Genomic DNA, 19627 nt, shown 5'->3' with positions numbered 1-19627 from the left:
ATTTTCTGAATCAGTCTCTGTCTGGGCTCCAAACCTGTTCCAAGAATTTGGCCAGAGCATTCCACATCCAGCTGCTGCTTCACTTAACATTTTCCAAGTTTGCTAAGTGACCCAGCACCGTCAAAAAAAAAAAATGGTTTAGGGATTCACTTTTGTCTCAGTTTGATGCACACATACTACATGTAAATATTGTTTAGGTATGTAAATGGTAAAGGCTTTTGTGTAAGATTAGCTATCGCCATTGCAATCGTCTAATGGGGATCCTAATAAATCAAAGGTCAGTGCTCAAATTCTGTTTCTCTACTGACATTCTCTGCAAGTAGCAGTCCTGTAAAACCAAATGTCTAATTTAGATTTGAATACAGGAATGCATTGCTGGAACTGAAGTGTCAAAAAGGTCAGAGCTAGCTAAATGTCAGCAGTTGGATCTATACGTAAATCAAGAGTTTTGTTTTGGATGGTCACAGATGAACCGATACTGACCACAAAGGATGATGGTCTCCCATTGGTCTCAGCTGGGCTCTGCAACGGTGGCATGGCCACTCAGGTGGAGTCCCCCAGGGGAGTGTTCTATGCCAACCACTTTTCTGCACCTGTTCTTTCAATATCCTAAATATTGAGAAAGAATTGCTGGAGCGATACAGCACTACGTATCCACTAAGCTGACGTGCATAGAATGTAAAAGAAAAATGGAAAATGGAAAGAGCAACAAAAACATGAATGGAGATATACAGTGCTTTCAGAAAGTATTCAAACCCCTTGACTTTTTCCACATTTGGTTACATTACAGTCTTATTCTAAAATTGATTAAATAAATACAAATCCTCATCAGTCTACACACAATACCATAAAAAGACGACGCAAAAACAGATTTTTAGAACATTTTGAAATGTATAAAAACAAATTGATACATTATTTACATAAGTATTCAGACCCTTTGACTTGAGACTTGGATTTGAGCTCATCCTGTTTCCATTGTTTATCCCTGAGATGTACCTGCAACTTGAATGGAGTCAACCTGTGGTAAATTAAATTGATTGGACATAATTTGGAAAGGCACACCTGTCGATATAAGGTCCAAAAGTTGACAATGCATGTCAGAGCAAAAACCAAGCCATGAGGTTGAAGGAATTGACCGTATGGCTGCCAGACAGGATTGTGTTGAGGCACAGATCTGGGGAAGGGTACAAGAAAATGTCTGCAGCATTGAATGTGCCCATGAATACAGTGCCCTACATCATTCTTAAATGTAAGACATTTGGAACAACCAAAACTCTTCCTAGAGTTGTCTGCTCGGCCAAATTGAGCAATCGGTGGAGAAAGGCCCTAGTCAGAGAGGTGACCAAGAACCCGATGGTCACTCTGACAGAGCTCTAGAGTTCCTCTGTGGAGATGGGAGAACCTTCCAGAAGGACAAAAATCTCTGTAGCATTCCACCAATCCGGCCTTTATGGTAGAGTGGCCAGACGGAAGCCACTCCTAAGTAAAAGCCAAATGACAGCCCGTTTGGAGTTTGCCAAAAGACACCTAAAGACTCTCAGACCAGACTCTCTGCACACAGCCAAGACAACGCAGGAGTGTCTTCGGGACAAATCTCTGAATGTCCTTGAGTGTTCCAGCCAGAACCCGGACTTCAACCCGATCGAACATCTCTGGAGATACTTGAAAATAGCTGTGCAGTGACATTCCCCATCCAACCTGACCAAGCTTGAGGGGATCTGCAGAGCAGAAAGGGACATACTCTCCAAATGCAGGTGTGCCAAGCTTGTATCATGTTACTCAAATAGACTTGAGGCTGTAATCACTACCAAAGGAGCTTCAACAAAGTACTGAGTCTATGACTTTAGACACACCTACTCATTACATGGTTTTTCTGAATTGTTCCTATTTTCTACAATGTAGAATAATAGTGAATACATCAAAACAATTTGGATAATGATTGGATAAAACCAAAAATGTGAGAAATACAATTTGATTTGATGAGTAAAGGGTTTGAATACTTATGTAAATGTGATATTTCCATTGTATTTTTTATCTGCAAAAATTTGAAAAAACTATTTTTGCTTTGTCATCATGGGATATTGTGTGTAGATTTATGAAAAAAAGTTTTTCTCCATTTTATAATAAGATTGTAACATAACAGAAAAGGTCAAGTTGGTCTGAATACTTTCCGAAAGCACCTTAAAGTGTTTTTTGTTGCATGTATTTGTTCTGTAAAAGCTTTAGCCTTGGCCTAAATGGCCAAGAGAGGGAACAGAGGATCTCAATATCTCTGAGCAAGAAAGACTTGTCAAGACAGTGCTGACAGACATGGCAGCTCAGCTTCAAGCTCCTAAGCAACTTTGCAGTATTTCGTTTTTTTGTGTCACTACCATTACGACCAGGAATTTCCCAAATGTGATCCTTTGTTCGCACCCCCCAGGGCAATTGAACTTATCCCAGAGGCTGCTCCATGATGCCGCCGGCGGAGAAGAGGTACTCGAAGTGAACTTTTAGTCTTACACACAAGGCGAGCACACCATCAACCGCTTCCGAGTATATTACTTGCTATTGTTCAGTCTCTGAAAAAGTTGACGAGGATCTCCTTCCAGAAAGACATTAGGGACTGTAACATACTCTGTTTCACAGAATCATGGCTCTCTTCGGATATACTGTCCCAGTCCATATAGCCAGCTGGGTTCTCAGTAGATAGCACAGACAGGATTAAAAAACTCTCAGTGAAGAAGAAGGGCGGGGGTGTATGTTTCATGATTAACCGCTCATGCTGTGATTGTGTGTCTCAATTCATTTTGTTCATCCGACCTAGAATACCACACAATCACATTGCAACTGTATTACCTCCCAATATATTATTTTCGGTTATAGTCACTGCCATGTATATTCCCCCTCAAGCCGATACCACGACGGCCCTCAAGGAACTACACTGCACTTTATGCAAACTGGAAACCACATATCCTGAGGCCACATTTATTGTGGCTGGGAATTTGAACAAAGCAATTTTGAGGAAAACGCTACCGAAGTTCTATCAACACACTGGCTGCAGTACTCGCACTGGGAAAACAATCAACCACTGCTATTCTCACTTCCAGGATGCCTACAAGTCCCTGCCCTGCCCTCCCTTAGGCAAATCCAATCATGACAAAATGTTGCTCTTCCCTTCCTATAGGCAGAAAGGAAGTACCCGTGCTAAGGTCTATTCAAAGCTGGTCTGACCAGCCGGAATACAAGCTTCAATATTTTTTGAACACCTGGCTTGGGATATGTTCCGGGTAGCCTCAGAGAATAACATTGATGTATACATGGACACAGTGACTGAGTTCATCTGGAAGTGTATATGGGATGTTGTTCCCACTGTGACTATTAAAACCTACCCAAACCAGAAACCGGGGATAGATGTCATTATTCGTGCTAAACTGAAAGCGTGAGCCACCGCATTCAACCACGGCAAGGTCACTTGGAACAAAGTTGATTACAAACAATTTAATTATTCCCTCCGTAATGGCAATCAAACGGGCAAAACGTGAGTACAGAGACAAAGAGTCGCAATTCAACGGCTCAGACATGAGATGTATGTGGCAGGTCTGTGGCAGGTCTATAGACAATCATGGATTACAAAGGGAAATCCAGACATGTCGCGAACACTGACGTCTTGCTCCCAGACAAGCGAAACACCTTCTTCACCCGCTTTGAGGATAACACAGTGCCATCGACACGGCCCGCTCCTAAGGACTGTGGGCTCTCGTTCTCTGTAGCATGTTACCCCTCGCAAGGCTGCCGGCCCAGACGGCTTCCCTATCCGCGTCCTCAGAGCATGCGCAGAACAGCTGGCTAGAGTGTTTATGGACATATTCAATCTCTCCCTATCCCATCATTCTGTCCCCACTTGCTTCCACCATTGTTCCTGTCGCCACGTTGCACTCACTTCTATCATCATTAAGTGCTTTGAGAGGCTAGTTAAGGATCATATCACCTCTACCTTCCCTGACACCCTAGACCCACTTCAATTTGCTTACTCCCCCAATAGATCTGCAGACGATGCAATTGCCATTGAACTGCACACTACCGTATCCCACCTGGACAAGAGCAATATCTATGTAAGCATGTTGTTCATTGACTGTAGTTCAGCATTCAACACCATCAAGATCGGGGCCCTGGGTCTGAACCCCGCCCTATGCAACTTGGTTGTGGATTCCTGACGGGCCGCCCCCAGGTGGTGAAGGTAGGAAACAACAACACTTCACTGATCCTCAAAACAGGGGCCCCACAGGGGCCCTCTCCTGTACTCCCTGTTCACCCATGACTGCGTGGCCACACATGCCTCCAACTCAATTATCAAGTTTGCAGACGACACAACTATAGTAGGCTTGATTACCAACAATGATCAGGCAGCCCACAGGGAGGAGGTGAAGTGTGATGCCAGTAGAACAACCTCTCCCTCAATGTCTACAAAACAAAGGAGCTGATCATGGACTTCAGGAAAAAGCAGAGGGAGCAGCCCCTATGCACATTGACGGGACAGCAGCGGAGAAGGTGGAAAGCGTCAGTGCGCCGAGGAACTTGAAGATCTGAAATGGTCCACCCACACAGACAGTGTGGTGAAGAAGGCACAACGGCGCCTCTTCAACCTCAGGAGGCTGAAGAAATTTGGCTTGGCCACTAAGATCCTCACAAACTTTTACAGATGCACAATTGAGAGCATCCTGTCGGGCTGTATCACAGCCTGGTATGGCAACTGCACCGAACGAAACCACAGGGCTCTCCAGAGGGTGGTGCAGTCTGGCCAATGCATCTGCCTTCCAGGACACCTACAGCACCCGATGACACAGGAAGGCCAAAAAGATCGTCAAGGACATCAACCACCCGAGCCATGGCATGTTCACTCCGCTATCATCCAGAAGGCGAGGTCAGTACAGGTGCATCAAAGCTGGGACCGAGAGACAGAAGCTATTTTTCAGTCTCAAGACCATCAGACTGTTAAATAGCCATCACTAGCCGGCTACTACCCGGTTACTCAACCCTGCACTTTTGAGGCTGCTGCCCTATATACATAGACATGGACTCACTGGCCACTTTGATAATGGAACACTAGTCACTTTAATAATATTTACATATTGCTTTACTCATTTCATATGTATATACTGTATTCTATTCTACTGTATTTTAGTCAATGCTACTCCGACATTACTTGTCCTAATATTTATATATTTCTTAATTCCATTATTTTACTTTTAGATGTGTATGTATTGTTGTGGATTGTTAGATGTTACTGTACTGTTGGAGCTAGGAACACAAGCATTTCGCTACACCCGCAATAACATCTGCTAAATATGTTTATATGACCAATAAAATGTGGTTTGATTTGAACAGGTAAAGAACAGGGTTTCTGTGAAGGGTTTCTGTGAAGTGATGCAGACTGCCGACAGAGTATTTGTGTGTAAGCTTAAATTGACAAAATCAGCGAAGAAACATCAGCTCCCTGTACTGCATGTGAACCGCTTGTGAACCCCTCAGTTAAGAATAGATCCTGAGAGGTATTGGATTGTTACAACCACCCAAAATTAGGCAAGACATACATAACTGGAAAAAACACATATAGATTAGGATTTTAATAAACATTTCATCTTTCTGCATGCAAACTGTGATGTATGTATGTTCCCCGCAGACAAGACAACTTGCAACTAAAATTAAATGGTGTGAGCCACTCAAGGTTGAATTCTGTGTCCAGCTAATGAGACAGACAAATGGAAATTGAACTGCAATGTGGGGATGCTAGTGCTTGGCCCTCTGTAACAATCAATAACATTGGGCCTACAGTTTATGAAGAACCGCAAATTATAATCTTAAACATTAAACGCATCATCAAGCAATCCAAAAAATAATGTGTTTTATATTCTTGGAGAAAAATGCAGGGGGCTCTTAGAGCTGGTTTTGTTCTCTATGCTGGCAGTGCCAACGCTGACTGTGGCATTCCCACTCTGAGAGTATACCTCCCGCTACCGGCCATATTATCTCCTCCATCTTGCTGCTGCACACAAAGTGACCTAGTTCTCCAGTTAATGAAACAGCGCTCCCCTCTTTCAACAAAGTAGTACATGCAAGATTATCTGACCTCAACACTGCCGAGAAGACATTTGGGCAGTGCCCAAGTGAAGTACACACAGAACTGGAAATAAACACTTATTTGAAAGGTTCACTGAGACAGATTTTCAAGTACCTGGTTGCCTGGCAAAAGCATTGTGCTTCTGTGGGAAGTCAAACTGGTGGTTTTGATCACATCTGTGGTATGGCCTCATGATTACCATGATTAAGTCAACTAAGCAATACACTATTTTTCTTCTTTGACCTTTATTTAATCCTTTGATGTTTCAATTATTGGGTCTGATTTATTTCAACTGTGTGAGGAATCAATTCACCACATCTTGATAACATTCCCATCACAGCTAAAACTATAATTGCAATAGCTAAGGAGACAATTGCTCCTACATGCAGACAGGACGTGAATCAGGCGACATTCTGCCAATCAACATGGTGAAAGGGTTACTCGATCACTCAAGGTTTTTAAAATACCCCCATTGATTGACAGCAAGATGGATTGCTGCCAACCGTGCAACATCTCAAATTAGCCAACTTTCGAATCAACAATCTAATGACAAGAGCCTTTCTGATGGTCGTAACCAACATCCTCCATGACGTCTTGCCGTGCTCTCCGTCATGGCAAGGGTCAATGTACACAATACAATTGTGGTTGGCTGTTGGCTGTTGCAATCTGCCTCTTGCTATCCGAAGAGGCCCTGAATTGATCCCTGACAAGTGAACCAAAATTACTAGTGTTTATTAAATGACAAAACATTGAATTACAAAACAGTAGCTTTAACAAACATAATCACACCTATTAATTTGACCATCATTTCTATAATGTTATTATAATAATTCAGGGACCTCATGATATGATATCACAATACGTATTTGCCAATACCATATGTACTGTGATTATATATGTATCACGATTATATACTGTCTGTATTGCGATTAGATATTGAGATTTTATTGGAATTCGATGTTCCAATCATATTGTTCACTATATGTCTGACACAGAGGGACAAGAGAGAGCCATAATGCAAATAACTGTTGATCAGTCATGGAAATAAGAGCGCTGAAAATATACTGGCACACCATTGAAAAAGAAGATTGAGGCCAGGCTGTAGGAGGAGAAATACAGAGGTTTCGGGGCAGGTACAGACGACTAGCGCTCGTTAACGCTAACTACCTAGCTCCTTTTTTTTAGAGAACCGATACTTGTAGTCATAGAATCTAAATAATATAATCAAAAATAATATTGCGATACTCTACTGTATCGACACCCCCATCCCTAATATATACAGGTTTTGCATTTATGTCACAAAGTTATTACTGTGTAATTACATGGTCCAGTTGTAATTAATGTACCTAACCCAAATGGTTTTATAGCCATGAGGCAATAGTGTTATCATTTACAAACTAGCCAGTCATATGAACACTCCTTGTAACCAGCTGGCTTGTCCATTGTTGCCTGAGATAAGCTTATGCATTGTGAAGACTGGTTAGTTAAGTAATGAAGTGAAACCAACACATGTACAACGACCTATTCTTTCATTTACTTGATGGGTGCATTGACCTAATTCAATAGGTTCCAATCTCATGACCAACATGTGACTACTCGACAAAGTATATACAGTGAGGGACAAAAGTATTTGATTCCCTGCAGATGTTGTATGTTTGCCCACTGACAAAGAAATGATCAGTCTATAATTTTAATGGTAGGTTTATTTTAATTTTAATTTGAACAGTGAGAGACAGAATAACAACAACAAAAATCCAGAAAAACGTATATCAAAAATGTTATAAATTGAGTTGCAATTGAGTTGAAATAAGTATTTGACCCCTCTGCAAAACATGACTTAGTACTTGGTGGCAAAACCCTTGGCAATCACAGAGGTCAGATGTTTCTTGTAGTTGCTCACCAGGCTGGCACACATCGCAGGAGGGATTTTGTCCCACTCCTCTTTGCAGATCTCCAAGTCATTAAGGTTTCGAGGCTGACGTTTGGCAACTCGAACCTTCAGCTCCCTCCGCAGATTCTCTATAGGATTAAGGTCTGAAGACTGGCTAGGCCACTCCAGGACCTTAATGTGCTTCTTCTTGAGCCACTCATTTGTTGCCCTGGCCGTGTGTTTTGGGTCATTGTCATGCTGGAATACCCATCCATGGCCCATTTTCAGTGCCCTGGCTGAGGGAAGGAGATTCTCACCCAAGATTTGACGGTATATGACCCCGTCCATCGTCCCTTTGATGCGGTGAAGTTGTCCTGTCCCCTTAGCAGAAAATCACCCCCAAAGCATAATGTTTCCACCTCCATGTTTGATGGTGGGGATGGTGTTCTTGGGGTCATAGGCAGCATTCCTCCTACTCCAAACACGGCGAATTGAGTTGATGCCAAAGAGCTCCATTTTGGTCTCATCTGACCACAACACTTTCACCCAGCTGTCCTCTGAATCCTTCAGATGTTCATTGGCAAACTTCAGACGGGCATGTATATGTGCTTTCTTGAGCAAGGGGACCTTGCGGGCCCTGCAGGATTTCAGTCCTTCACGACGTAGTGTGTTACCAATTGTTTTCTTGGTGACTATGGTCCCAGTTGCCTTGAGATCATTGACAAGATCTTCCCGTGTAGTCCTGGGCTGATTCATCACCATTCTCATGATCATTGCAACTCCACAAGGTGAGATCTTGCATGGAGACCCAGGCCGAGGGAGATTGACAGTTATTTTGTGTTTCTACCATTTGCGAATAATCACACCAACTGTTGTCATCTTCTCACCAAGCTGCTTGGCGATGGTCTTGTAGCTCATTCCAGCCTTGTGTAGGTCTACAATCTTGTCCCTGACATCCTTGGAGAGCTCTTTGGCCTTGGCCATGGTGGAGAGTTTGGAATCTGATTGATTTATTGCTTCTGTGGACAGGTGTCTTTTATACAGGTAACAAACTGAGATTAGGAGCACTCCCTTTAACTTAACTTATTTTCCCTCATTAAAATGTAAATCAATTTATAAAATTTTTGACAGGCGTTTTTCTGGATTTTTTTGTTGTTATTCTGTCTCTCACTGTTCAAATAAACCTAACATTAAAATTATAGACAGATAATTTCTTTGTCAGTGGGCAAACATACACAATCAGCAGGGGATCAAATACATTTTTCCCTCACTGTATACACAGTACCAGTGAAAAGTTTGGATACACCTACCCATTCAAGGATTTTCTTTATTTTTACCATTTTCTACATTGTAGAATAATAGTGACGACATCAAACTATGAAATAACACATGGAATCATGCGGTATCCAAAAAAGTGTTAATCAAATCAAAATATATTTTATATTTCAGAATCTTCAAAGTAGCCACCCTTTGCTTTGATGATAGCACGGCAAACTCTTTGCATTATCTCAACCAGCTTCATGAGGTAGTAACCTGGAATGCATTTCAATTAACATGTGTTAATGTTAAGTTACTGTGTGGAATGTCTCCAGGGACTGGGAGACTAGTCAGGATCAACAGAAAGATGAATGGAGAAAAGTACAGAGAGATCCTTGATAAAAACCTCAGACTGGTGCGAAGGTTAACATTCCAACAGGATAACAACCCTAAGCACACAGCCAAGACAATGCAGGAGTGGCTTCGGGACAAGTCTCTGAATGTCATTGAGGGGCCCAGCCAGAGCCCAGACTTGAACCCGATCGAACATATCTGGAGATACTTGAAAATAGCTGAGCAGTGACACTCAACCATCCAACCCGACAGAGCTTGAGAGGATCTGCAGAGCAGAATAGGAGATACTCCCCAAATACAGGTGTGCCAAACTTGTAGCGTTTTACCCAAGTAGACTTGAGGCTGTAATTGAAGCCAAAGGTGCTTCAATAAAGTCTATGACTTGGGTGACTTAGGACACATCTACTCATGACATGGTTTTTCTTAATTTTTCCTATTTTCTAAATTGTAGAATAACAGTGAAGACATCAGAACAATTAAATTACTTATCGCTGCTCTGGCCCCCCAATGGTGGAACAAACTCCCTCACGACGCCAGGACAGCGGAGTCAATCACCACCTTCCGGAGACACCTGAAACCCCACCTCTTCAAGGAATACCTAGGATAGGGTAAGTAATCCTTCTCACCCCCCCTAAAAAGATTTAGATGCACTATTGTAAGTGGCTGTTCCACTGGATGTCATAAGGTGTATGCACCAATTTGTAAGTCGCTCTGGATAAGAGCGTCTGCTAAATGACTTAAATGTAAATAACACATATGGAGTAATGTAGTAACAAATAAATGATTAAACAAAAAAATACATTTTTATATTTGAAATTCTTCAAAGAAGCCAGACTTTGCCTTGGTGACAACTTTGCACACTCTTGGCATTCTCTCAACCAGAGTCACGAGGTAGTCACCTGGAATGCATTTCAATTAACAGGTGTGCCTTGTTAAACGTTATTTTGTGGAGTTTCTTTCCTTCTTAATGCGTTTGAACCAATCAATTGTGTTGTGACAAGGTAGGGGTATACAGAAGATAGCCCTATTTGCTAAAAGACCAAGTCCATATTATGGCAAGAGCAGCTCAAATAATGAAAGAAACAGGACAATACATCAATACTTTAAGACATGAAGGTCAGACAAGAACTTTGGAAGTTTCTTCAAGTGCAGTTGCAAAAACCATCAATTGATGTGATGAAACTGGCTCTCATGAAGAACTCAATAGGAAAGGAAGACCCAGAGTTACCTCTGCTGCAGAAGATACATTCATTAATGTTACCAGCCTCAGAAATTGCAGGCCACATAAATGCTTCAGAGTTCAAGTAACAGACACATCTCAACATGAACTGTTCAGAGGAGACTGTGTGAATCAGGCCTTCATGGTAGAATTTCTGCAAAGAAACCACTACTAACCTCTTGGGGCTAGGGTGCAGAATTTTCATTTTCAGATAAATAGCGTGCCCACTTTCAACTTCCTGCTACTCATGCCAAGACTATAAGATATACATACATGTCGTATATTTGGATAGAAAACACTCTGAAGTTTCTAAAACTGTTTGAATCATGTCTGTGAGTATTGCAGAACTTATGTAGCAGGCAAAACCCTGAGGACTAACCGTTCAGATTTTTTGTTTTGAGGTCTCTGTCTGTTCAGTGAGTTCTCGTTGGCAAACGATATTTCTTATTGTCCGGTTGTGCTTCATGTGTTGGTGACAATGTATTTGGATCTAAAAGAGAATGTATTCGCCAGAGACCAAGAGACTGTGTTTTGTATTATAATGGATGTATCAAACCAAATGTCGAACCATTTAGTTTCCCAATGTCAATGGTCCTTATGGAGAGGCACATTTTACCAATGTGGAGGACACTGCACGAGACTTCTGTTCCTGTTTCATGCCTATCGTGCTAAAGGACATTTTGATCTACATTTCAGTGTGATACTGGCCCTGTAAACACACAATCCCTCACACACGCTCCTCGTATTATCTGAGGCAAAGTCGGTCTTGCTGTACATTGCACTCCCTCTGTGCCAAGAAGATTTCGCTCTGTCGTCAGGATGAGAAAAAAAGGCATGAAAACCATTTTCTCGAAGAAAATCTCAATCTCGGGCTACAAGCCTGATCATCTGGCTTTGTAAATAAAGAGAACTACAGAGGGGTGAGAGGAAGAATAAATCTGCGCTTTTTTTCCGCAAGAGCATCTGCTGTCTGTTGCTCAGGTTGCTCACAACTTTGGGAGGAGACGGCATCTGACTCGAAAAAAGCTGAAATTGTAAATCTCATCAATGAGTCGTGACAGACAACATGGAGTGCCGTGCTCTATCAACTGCTAGGTAATGATCATGTAATTTGACGCTTTTTCTGCTGTCATAATACTGTGCATGAACATTACAAAGGTGACCCTTTGTCATGCAACATCTCTCCCCACGATCCCGTCAAGGAACGGGATGTTGAATACACATTTTCCTTCTCCCTCCCTCGCTCTCCTCCTCTCTCCCTCTATCACTGTTTAAATCGGTACAACCATCCAACTGCTTTTTTCATGTCTCTTCAAAGATTTTCTCCCCCCCAACCAACTTGAAATATTTTGCTTATTGTTCTTTCAACAATAGCTTACAAACACAAATAATGAAGTCTCAGCAGGCTGACACAAAGGAGCGAGCGTGCACAGTGGAAGTGATCAAATATGGCCTTGAGCCAAGCGCACCTTTGTAGATGGGCTTTGTGTTGCCATTGATCCTTGGGTGGCTACACCCGAGGAATACATTATTGATGTACTTTTTGTAACTTCTGAAAGGAGCAAGTCACAGGCTTTAATGGGGCCAGATTGGCATCGTGCTATCAACACCGGAAGAGGCAGAGCCAGTATGTGGGTGCCTCAAGAGTTAAAAGCATACTATATGACCAAGGGAGCTCTTTAGTAGAGGTTGTAATCTCTGACTGTGCAGTAATTGGTGAGATTTTTATTTTACCTTTATTTAACTAGGCAAGTCAGTTAAGAACAAATTCTTATTTTCAATGACAGCCTAGGAACAGCGGGTTAACTGCCTGTTCAGGGGCAGAACGACAGTTTGTACCTTGTCAACTTGGGGATTTGAACTTGCAACCTTCCGGTTACTAGCACAACACTCTAACCACAAGGCTACCCTGCCACCCCAATAATGTGCACCTCAACCTAGCCAAGCCTCTGCCATCACTTTGCACATTAATGGCCTGGGCATACAGTTGGAAGAACTTGTAAATTGTATGCAGTATGATGCACATTATATCACAAGATAATATCTCCACAAACAAGTTTCAAGATATCTGCTCCCTTTGTAATAGAACACAACGGCATGGTCCCTAATTTTTAGCCAAATGTTGCATTCTCCTCATCCAAAATTTGGCAAATCTTTCAAAAAACAGATGGTGGTTGGTGGCTGCGATATTTCCTCATCTACTGTAGCTGTTGAAGATGGCGTAAGGGTTGGCACAGAAAATGGGTTGTGCACAGATTTACTTTTTGGATCACTGTCGCTTAGCATGTGTCGTGAGTGGGTTGAGGTTGAGGGGTGAATCGCATCCTGTATGTGTTGTGTCTTACATACAGACAGAGGCAACCATTATGCATACTATGCAGTAGAATCTAAATGCATTTATTCCTATATAGCAGTGCATACACCTTACATGTCCCTTTTCACTAAATCTACGCTGGACGTCTATACAATAACATGTAGCATGCAGAAGGATAGAGCTTACAAATCCAAGTGCTAATTCAAATAAATGTTTAAGATCAAGTAGGCTTTAAACATACTCACTGCAGAGCACATACACGCGCTGGTTTTTCAGCAGAGGCAATGGCATCCCCTATTGAAATTCTGGGAGAGTTCTCCCTAAGCCTTACAATCACAGACAAGCTCCTGTTGAATAATTGAGCTACATGACACGCCACTGTTCTCATTCAGTATATCCTACTCACTTCCTCTGTCTTCACTGTTTCACTCAAGTCCTCCAGACAGAAGAGATTAAGGGGTGTGTGCTAACTAACCCTGATGGAACTGACAGACCATCGCCCTATAGTGTCCCTCAAGACCACCGATCTGATGCAAAGTCGATTTATAACACACTATAGCTTTGTTTCCATACCAAACCGATATCTGGAAATTCACAGGATAGGATGTGTCCCACAAACACAGAAGAGTATAAATTCACTATGAATATCAAATGTACACCCCCCCACATACACTCAACTCCCTACTCCACCAACCTCTCATCCCCCCCATAGAGCTCATTGTCTGAGCCACTGTGATGTAACCCCCCCTTTCTTCCATCAGTATGTATGGGAGCCGGCATGTGAACAGTGGACCCAGAGCTGGACAGAAAGGCTCCCCCGCCATCCATTATTCGATCATCTGCAAAGCCCAGGGGCCCAGGAATTTTACAGTAATGCAAGCTCATTGATTTATAATTCACAGCCACGCTGGCAACCAAGGGTCGGAATTACACATGTTGACAACAGCGACGGCACTGGTACATGAGGATGTAAAGGTCATTATCTAGATGCCGTGGCTTTTTTTTACGGCTCCTCTGACAAAGGGGTGCATTAGTGTCTTGTGTGTATGCAATTCCACTAGAGGGAAGGTGCATTCTGGGTCCTCCACAGTGTTGTAAACATGATTGTTTAAACTTTGTCAACATTCAAGAGGTGCCTGTTCATTCATTTGATTCAGCATACTGTTCCATCCCCGTTTAGCACAGTAGTGTGTGTATTTATGTACTTTGACAACATATTTGTTCTACACAAAACCATACACAGTACTGTATATATGTTTTATCTTATTCTCATAAGCCTGTTGGTTGTTTTGGTTGTTCAAGAGTAGGGATTGGATATGTCGATCAAGAACCCTGCATCCAGAACCCTGCACCCCCCCCAATCACTGATCGACCAAGCGCACGCACACACACACGCGCACACACACACACACACACACACACACACACACACACACACACACACACACACACACACACACACACACACACACACACACACACACACACACACACACACACACAGAGAGATCAAGCATTCATCGTGAGACTCTTGACTTGTACCTGACTTGTCACATAACATCCCATAACATCCCCCTATAACCCACCAGTGAACACTGCTACTATGACACAGGATTACTTCCTGCAGACAAGACACCCATCTCTTTGAACGATGCAAAAACCTCTTGGGAGCTACCATTTGACAACAAAACCTCCAGTATCGTTCTGAATAGGCTCAGAGAGTTGTTGAGCTTTTCCCGGTTAAGCGTGTTTCTCGGTACAGGAGTATCACAGTAGCACGGGGGCTAATGATTCCCTCATCCCATTGACAGCTAAACTCAGATTAAATGTAAAAATGTAAAAATCTGGGAGAGATTAAAACGACAAGTGACTCAGCACTCCCTCTCCATATTCACCCTCAGTTCACACAACAGACTGAAAGTAGAGGGGAGGGAAGATAGTGCAACACTTCATATCAAGAAATGTAAGTGAAGGCAAAAATAATGCCTTTAATGTCAATGTCGTGGTAAGGTGAGATGCAAATACTATAGCACTTCATTATTTAAAAAACTGCATGGGTAACTACTTTCATAACATACTGATTTCATAACATACTGTAGTTATGGGCAAATGTTTCTTAATGTAATAAATGTATGATGTCCATATTAGGACAGCCTAAGTCTGACCTGAAGGAAGTGCTCTCCTTTTATCTCTGCACCATAAAAGGAAGGTGTGGTACGTTGTCATAATTGGTGGAGGATCTGTGTATTTGAGGGGGTGGATGTGTGTGTTACATGAATACAAATCATAATCTCTATGGTGAACTAGCGATACAACAACCTGATGCCCCCTAGAGCTTTGAGGCAGGATCTTATCGCAACCATTTAAAGACACATGGGCTCTCTCTCCTCTTCCCTCTCTCGCAGAAAGAAAGCATGTTCCTCTACAAGGTGCAATTGCCACATGGCAGATGAAACCCTTGAATGGGACTTAACCCAGCAGCATCTCATCAACCAAGATGTAGGGAGACTGTCACTTTCCCACCCAAGCATCAGTGGCCAATCTCAATATAGAGAGTCTTCAAGGCATGCCCGTTGTTGAAACTTACAAACATCTGCGATGTGGTCTACTGCTCTGGCAGTGTAGCCCTGAAGGGAGTGAGGATCAGTGACCTACACTAACAAGACTAAATCCAATGCCCTGCTGAGAAACTATTCATACACTGACAGTCACAGCTAAGAGAATCTGTCTGGTATATAAGATATACTATAGTGTTGCTGACATCCAACCCAATTCAAAGGCGATAAAAGACATCAGAAATTTGATTCTCAGTATTTTTCTATAAAATGTTCTGTTATTCTTTCGAGTTGGTCTTTTCTGATTTGTCCAAGTCCAATAATTGGATAAGTGGCTGAATAGTCATAATCACTAACATTATGTCAATGAAAATGTGAAAACCCTTTCTTGGACTAACACAAAAGGAAATTAGATTCTAGAATCCAATTTACAAATCAAGATTAGACATTTGCTCATACTCAGCCACTCAACTCTAATCCACTGTGCCAACTAAGACAACATCCTTTACCAGGACAACATGTCTTACCAGGACCACATTGCTTACGAAGACAACAAATGCTGCAAGGAGTTAAATATTCAACTGGCTCCCCACCTTGATACCACACACACAGCACTTTTGTAACCGTCTAAAGAGCAAATCGTTCAATACTCTAAATACCAGGCTTCGCTGCTGGAAACCGAGGGCAGAGAGAAAGAGGGGGTAAGTGGCAAAGTCGTCTTAAGGACACATCAAAGTGGCTGATGAAGGCTAAACACAAAATGGATGGTCCTGCCATTAGACTTGTGCCCGTATAAATCTTATAAGGAATAACGACATAGGCTGGTTGTTACAGTTTATACATATTTCATTACATGTAATTAGTAAATGAGGAAGTGATAGTCCAGCATTAGAAACATGGTACGACTGTAGAAATGGGTTGTTGTGTCCATGTTGGGATGTTTAGTGATCAAATGTATTAACTTTTATATAAAGTTGAACGTCTCATCACTTTCAATGTTTCTATTTTTGATGCATTCTACAACAAAAAAGCACATTGAATGTCATATTTCTTATACAATCACACATTTGTTGCACCAGTCAGTCACCTAAGTAACTGGTGCAAAATCCAAAATGATAATCATTGACGTTACTCTCAGATACACTCTGTGTTCTGCTTCTGAAAACATAATAGAGCTTAATAAGTAAATGTGCTGTCAGATGTGGGAAGCTAAAAGGGTAGTTAGATAGCAGTGTTTCGCCAACTTGCTCGCAAGTGAAGACAAGACAATGGATTCTTAATTTTACTTTCACCACAAATGAGAACACAACAAGAAAATCCAAGAATCCACCCCCCCAATTTTTTTTAGAAGTAATAACTAGTGATTACAGGCTATTGTGAAATGGTAGGACCTGCTATAGCCAACTAGCTAGCTATGTGACTTTTTCTCCACAACCAAAACATGATGTTCTATTTTTAGCTGATATGGGAATTAATACACAAGCAGCATATCAAACTGGGATAATACATCTGATTATTTCACATGGAGATGTAGGAAGCTAAAACAGCTAGCTTGCTATGTTTGTAGCCAGTGTAAAGCCAGTAATAAGGGTTGTGTCCAGGTACTCCGCAATGTATTGTGCATAAGAACAGCCCTAAGCCATGGTATATTGGCCATATACCACACCCCTTGGTGACTTATTGTTTAAGTATATTACTAGAACTACCCAATGCAGCAACATTCTGTATCACAATTCCAATGGGTCAGATGTTTAAACAGCTTGGAAAATTCCATAAAATTATGTAATGGCTTTAGAAGCTTCTGATAAGCTAATTGACATCATTTGAGTCAATTGGAGGTGTACCTGTGGATGTATTTCAAGGACTACCTTCAAACTCAGTGCCTCCTTGCTTGACATCAAGGGAAAGTCCAAAGAAATCAGCCAAGAACTCAGAAAAAAATGATAGACCTCCACAAGTCTGGTTCATCCTTGGAGCAATTTCCAAACACCTAAAGGTACCACGTTCATCTCTACAATAGTACACAAGTATAAACACCATGAGATCATGCAGCCATCATACCGCTCAGGAAGGAGACGCATTCTGTCTCCTAGAGATGGACGTACTTTGCTGCGAAAAGTGCAAATCAATCCCAGAACAACAGCAAATGACCTTGTGAAGATGCTGGAGGAAACATTTACAAAAGTATCTATATCCACAGTGAAACGAGTCCTACATCGACATAACCTGGAAGGCTGCTCAGCATAAAAAAGCCAGACTACGGTTTGCAACTGGACATGGGGACAAACATCGTACATTTTTGGAGAAATGTCCTCTGGTCTGATGAAACAAAAATAGAACTGTTTGGCCATAATGACCATCATTATGTTTGGAGGAAAAGGGGGAGGGTTGCAAGCCGAAGAACACCATCCCAACCGTGAAGCACGGGGGTGGCAGCATCATGTCGTGGGGGTGCTTTGCTGCAGGAGGGACTGGTGCACTTCACAAAATAGATGGCGTCATAAGAAGGAAAATTATGTGGATACATTGAAGCAACATCTCAAGACTTCCAAAGTTTTGGCAAAATGGCTTAAGGACAACAAAGTCAAGGTAGTGGAATGGTCATCACAAAGCCCTGACCTCAATCCCATAGAACATGTGTGGGCAGAACTGACAAAACGTGTGGGAGCAAGGAGGCCCACAACCCTGACTCATTTACACCAGCTCTGTCAGAACTTCAACTTATTGTGGGAAGCTTGTGGAAGGCTACCCGAAACGTTTTATCCAAGTTAAACAATTTCAAGGCAATGCTACCAAATACTTATTGAGTGTATGTAAACTTCTGACACACTGGGAATGTGATGAAAGAAATAAAAGCTGAAATAATTCATTCTCTCTACTATTATTCTGACATTTCACATTCTTAAATTAAAGTGGTGATCTTAACTGACCTAAAACAGGTCATTTTAGGATTAAATGTCAGGATTAAATGTCAGGAATTGTGAAAAACTGATTTTAAATGTATTTGGCTAAGGTGTATGTAAACTCCCAGCTTCAAATGTAAAAGGAGTACCAGTACTGAGTCAATGTGCAGGGGTACGAGGTAGTTGAGGTAATACAGTATGTACATGTGGGTAGGGGGTAAAAGTGACTAGGCAAACAGAATATTTAATGAACTTTGTAGCAGCAGCGTATGTGAAGTTTGAATGTGTGTCTATGTGTGAGTGTGTGTGTGTGTGTGGCATCAACATGCAGGGAAAAACAATTAAGATGAATAAATAATAAAGGGAGTCAATTTAAATTGTCCGGGTAGCAATTTGATTAACTGTTCAGCAGACTTATGGATTTGGAGTAGAAGCTTTCCAGGTGCCTTTTGGTAACAAACTTGCGCGAGGTACCACGTTGTGATGCAGCCAGTCAAGATGCTCTCAATGGTGCAGATGTTTAACGTCTGATGTTGCATGCCAAGTCTTTTCAGTCTCCTGAGGGGGAAGAGGTGTTGTTGTGCGCTCTTCACGTTTGTGTTGGTTTGTTTGGCCCATGATAGAAAGAACTTAAAGCTCTCGACCCGCTCCACTACAACCCCGCCGTTGTGAATGGGGGCATGTTCAGCCCTCCGTTTCCTGTAGTCCACGATAAGCTTGTTGATGAGGGAGAGGTTGTTGTCCTGGCACCACACTGCCAGGTCTCTGACCTTCTCCTTATAGGCTGTCTCATCGTTGTCTGTGATCAGGCCTAACCCTGTTGTGTTGTCTGCAAACTTAATGATGGTGCACGCAATCGTGGGTGAACAGGGAGTACAGGAGGGGACTGAGCACACACCCCTGAGGGGCCCCTGTATTGATATCAGCGTGGAAGATGTGTTGTTGCCTACCCTCACCACCTGAGGGCAGCCTGTCAACGCATGCCCTGTGAATGTTAGCCTTTTTAATTGTTTTACTCACATCGGCTACGAAGAGCTCAATCATTACCTGAGATT

General features: G+C 42.2%; 1 protein-coding gene across 1 annotated transcript in view; it reads right to left on the bottom strand.

The window, feature by feature from the left end:
* The window catches only part of LOC118363584 (leucine-rich repeat and immunoglobulin-like domain-containing nogo receptor-interacting protein 2), a 357562-nt gene that overhangs the window by 332665 nt on the left and 5270 nt on the right, over positions 1-19627 (bottom strand). The window lies entirely within an intron of this gene.

Source organism: Oncorhynchus keta, chromosome 30 (assembly GCF_023373465.1).
Source record: "Oncorhynchus keta strain PuntledgeMale-10-30-2019 chromosome 30, Oket_V2, whole genome shotgun sequence".
NCBI classification, from domain to species: Eukaryota; Metazoa; Chordata; class Actinopteri; order Salmoniformes; family Salmonidae; genus Oncorhynchus; species Oncorhynchus keta.
The sequence above is the reverse complement of the archived record's forward strand: the minus strand, read 5'-3'. Positions and strand labels throughout refer to the sequence as shown.